Source organism: Phoca vitulina, unplaced genomic scaffold (assembly GCF_004348235.1).
Source record: "Phoca vitulina isolate PV1807 unplaced genomic scaffold, GSC_HSeal_1.0 scaffold302, whole genome shotgun sequence".
NCBI lineage: Eukaryota > Metazoa > Chordata > Mammalia > Carnivora > Phocidae > Phoca > Phoca vitulina.
This window is the reverse complement of record NW_022589989.1, coordinates 26,776-31,541: the sequence shown is the minus strand read 5'-3', so window position 1 is coordinate 31,541 and position 4,766 is coordinate 26,776. Positions and strand designations below refer to the sequence as shown.

Here is a 4,766-nt window from a genome sequence, read left to right as displayed (position 1 = left end):
AGTTTTTACCAATTTTCCTGCTAGATTCTGTGTCAGTAGTTATAAGGTGTATTTTTCAAAAAATGTGTTCATTTCATCCACGCTGTTGAATCTGTCACCTTAAAGTTGTTCATAATAGTCTCTCTTTTTTCAGGTTTTATATATTTATTCAGAAAGTGATGCAACTATGGAATGATGCATTTTAGCACTATGAAATCCAATGTCTTGAAATCCTTTCACCCTGCAGTTCTATTTATTACAATTTTATAATCCTGAAGAAATTCTCTTATCTGAAGTTTTTCACGCATTCAGGTATTTTGCATGATGTCTGATGTGCTCAGTAATAAAGGCTGCAATGAAGTAGTAGCTATGATCATAACCCTCTTGTAATCCAAAAACAATAGGGACTTTCTTTTCTGTACCGGCAGCTATATGAAGTTATCAGGTAATTGTCCATCTGTAGGCAACTGGTCATCTTTTCCTTAATTAATTAGTATGTCCAGCTGAGCCCCTGGATAGGACTTCACAAGTTGGGTAGCATCATCAGCCTTCCATTTACTTTGATCTGTTCCCAAATATCCACTAAAACCTTTTTTTTTTTTTGCCCCAAGAACAGAGCACTGGGTTGCAAATTGGAGCAAATACTGACACAGATTTTGGACTTTCCAGGATTCTTCAAAGCACAAATCAGAGTTCCGTGGCCTCCCCTAGAGTGGCCAAAAATAGACCTCCTTTGGGGGGTCTGTTGCAGAATTGGCATTTATGAGTTGGGGAAATTCCGCAGTTACATAAGAGTACATTCTGTAGTTAGTTTTCCAAGGATCTTCAGTGGCATCCACTTAAAACCTGGCACTGGTGTCAAAGTTCCAGCTCTCATCTTCTCCTTTAATATTGCAGCCACGAGGGCTAGCATCTGCAGCAATGACGACAAGGCCATGTTCAGAGGCCACTTGATGATAACCATACTTTGATATAAAATTTTGTTCAGTGCAAGTTAAACCAGACAACCGTGCAGTGAAGGACATTTTCCAGTTTCTACCTCTGGTGGTAAGTAGGTAGCAAATTTCATTTTGCAGTTCCGTTTGACACTGTCATGTTCAAAAACTTTCTACAATCCTCCAAAGCACTTGTTGCTGGAAATCTGTTTCAATGCCATGCCTCTCCTGACCAACTGCTACTTCCTTTTTTGTCTGCACCAAAGGATGGATGATCCTCGAGGATTGGTGGCAGGCAGGGAAATGAGCAGCAACCAGAGTGGAAAGGTGGGGCCTCATCATTTAAACTTGTTCAGAATACTGTCTTACCCTCCTCATGTCCATAGGATCTGTAGTGATAACTCCTCTTTCACTTCTGATATGGAGAATTAGTGTTATCTCCCCTTTTTTGCATGATCAGAGTAGCTAATGGTTTAGTAATTTCAATCTTTTCAAAGAGCCAACTTTTGCTTTGTTAATTTTCTTTCTTTTCTGTTTTCATTCGTCCGACCTCTGCACTTTTATTTTTATAATTTCCTTCATACTACTTCCTTTGGGTTTTCTTTGCCTTTTTTGTTCCCCCTGTCTTCTTCAGGCCATTGATTTTAGACCTTCCCCTTTTTCTAATATAAGCATATATCACTATAAGTTTCCCTCTAAGCACTACTACAGTTGTATTCTACAAATGTTGGTATGTTGTATTTTTTTATTAGCATTCAGATTATAATGTTTTCTATTTTCTCCTGTGATTTTTTTTTTCTTTGACCCATGGATTATATTTCATCTCCAAACAGTTGAGACTTTCCTAGATATCTTATTGTTGATTTCTATTTTAATTTTATTGTGGTCAGGGAACATACTGTGTATGGTTTCAATTTGATTTAAACTACTGAATCTTTTTTTATGACCCAGACTGTGATCTATGCTGGTGAATACCATATGCACTTGAAAAAATATGTGTATTCTGTGATTGATGGGTATAGTCTTCTATAAGTTAGTTCAAATTGGTTGATAGTGTTGTTCTGATCAACTGTGTCTTTACTAAGTTTTGTCTAGTTGATCTATTGATTGTTTCAGAGGTAAGTATTAAAATCACCAATAAAAATTGTGGATTGTCTATTACTGCCTATTTTGCTTCATGTAGATTGAGGCTCTGTTAGTAGGTACTTATTTTCTTTTTACCTTTTTTCAAGTTTTTTATTTAAATTCTAGTTAGTTAACATATATGGTAAAATTGGTTTCAGGTGTAGAATTTGGTGATTCATCACTTACGTATAACACCCAGTGCTCATCCCAAGGTACTTACTTTTTTTTAATGTCTGTGTCTTCCTGATGAATAGACTCTTTTATTATCATGAAAGAACCTTCTTTTTCTTTATGACTTGTAGCACTATTTATTTCATATTAATATAGCTACTCCAGACTTCTATCACTTTGTTTTCAGAGTATATTTTTACAACATATTTGTTTAAACCTATCTATATTTTAGGAACCTGTTATATTTAAAGTGAATCTCTTATAGACAGCATAGAATTGGGTTTTGGGGTTTTTTAAATCAATTCTGGCAATCTTGACATATTAATTGGCATGTGTAGTTCATTAACATTTAACGTTATTAAATATTGACTTCCTGGTGATTGAATGATGTGATTAGATTTAGGTCCATCATTTTGTTTTTTTGTTTTTTGTTTTTTGTGGGGGTTTTTTGTTGTTGTTATTTTGTTTGTTTTCTGTTTGTCCTCCCAGCTTTTTCCCCTGTTCCTTTTTTCTCTGACTTCTTTTGGAATATTTAAATATTTTTTATGATCCCATTTTAAATTATCCATTGAATTTTAGATATGTCTCTTTTCATCATTTCCCATTGATTATTCTATGCATTAAAATATGTAAGGGAGGATAAGTTTTAAATTGGATGAGATTTTTAAATTTTGCCATTAAATGGGACAGGATTTCTTTTTTTTTTTTAATTTTTTTTAAGATTTTATTTTATTTATTTGACAGAGAGAAAGACAGTGAGAGAGGGAACACAGGCAGGGGGAGTGGGAGAGGGAGAAGCGGGCTTCCCCCCCGAGCAGGGAGCCCAATGTGGGGCTCGATCCCAGGACGCTGGGATCATGACCTGAGCCCAAGGCAGACACTTAACGACTGAGCCACCCAGGTGCCCCGGGACAGGATTTCTTATACCCTACAACTGTTCAGAAAAAATATGGGATGCCAAAGATTTGTTCCAATGGATGGGTAAGAATGAATCCCAGAGCAACTCTGGAGGGTGAAGGGAAGAAATAAACCATTTCTGACTTTCTAGATCCAGTGCATTCAAGAAATTTTGTATATTGTTATTATTATTTTTTATAATTGTTACAATCACTACAGTTATTCCCAGGTGAGAAAATAGAAACAGTGGAAGCTGATAGTGAGAAAGCAAGAATGATTGAGAGCTGCCTTTATGCCTCACTTTACCTTTTGAGAAATATAGTCAACATGATAGCTTTCCACACAGAGGATCGAAGGGTTTTCCTTCTGTTATGTGTCCTGCTATATTCTGGATGGAAAATAAATTTTTCTTTCCATGGGAACCTGTTAGAGATATTTGAGAACAGTGCCAGCTCTAGACCAAAGTCTGATATGAGTGGAAATGTATTTCATTTCCCTGTTTTTCACATTTCCCTTTTGCCAGCTGAGAAAGAGGTAAAAAACCTGACATTAATTAAACCCCTATTATGATCCAAGCTCTGTGTATGGACTTTATACACGTTATCTCATTCAATCCTCAAAACTACCCTATTAGGTAGTTACTATTACTTCTCCCATTTTACACAAAACATAAAGCTCATAGAATCTAGGTACTTTGTCCAAAACTGACTTAGAAGTCATCAATTCATCAGGAAGTTAAAAAATTGGCATGTAAATAGGACTTCTAGAAATTTCTCCTGAGGCAATTCTTACACTGATGTCCAAAGACATTTACAGTAATATTTTCCACAAAGTTGTTTACAATAATGGAAAAATGAAAGCAGCCTAAATGCCCATCATTAGAAGAATTAGGTTAGTTATTATATTATTATTCCATATTATAGAATACTGCCCAGATGTTGACAGATAACATTAAGTTACAAAATTACATGAACCCAAGAGACATGTTCAAGAATATTCATCATCATGTTTGTACATAAACACAATATGAAGGAAAAAGCAAGGCTATCTACAAGTGGTTAATTATTCAGTAAAGGGGAGGAGAAGGGAAGAGGATTTGTACTTTTAATATATTCTGGTATTGCATGGTGTCATGTATAACCCGTGTAATTTTTATAAATATGCTTATGGTCGGCATGATTAGTAGTCGGTAAAAAGACAACAGAGTTGCTTTAATAGAATCCTTCCTATTACTGCAGCTCATTTCTGTAGCCAGAAGCTTCCCAGACCCTGAAGAAGGAGAACTCTAAAACCGGAAGACAGTAATACTGATGCTGGTGGCATCGGGCTGGAGAAGGTGGATCCGAGAAGCCAGATTTGGCAACAGCCCTACATAGCAACCTCAGGAAGCCTTGCACTTGACATAGTGCTCAATAAATGAGTTGAATCAAAAAGCAAATCCATACCTGTTGTGACTTAGAAATAAAGTTTACTTGTGTCATCAATAAGAAGGTATAGGTAACATACAATGAAAGAAGCCATTTTATACTCTTAAGATTAGCAAAAACTTCAAAGCCTAACAATACTACCAAGTGAAGCCAAAATCAAAATGATCTGTCCAATGTCACTTACAGGAATACAAATTATCACAACCACTTTAAACAATTTGTTGATGTCTGG

At 35.7% G+C, this 4,766-nt stretch overlaps 1 pseudogene; it reads right to left on the bottom strand.

Annotated features, from left to right (window-relative positions):
- Positions 1-279: 279 nt before the first annotated feature.
- LOC116629148 lies at positions 280-1,135 on the bottom strand (annotated as a pseudogene).
- Positions 1,136-4,766: the final 3,631 nt, after the last annotated feature.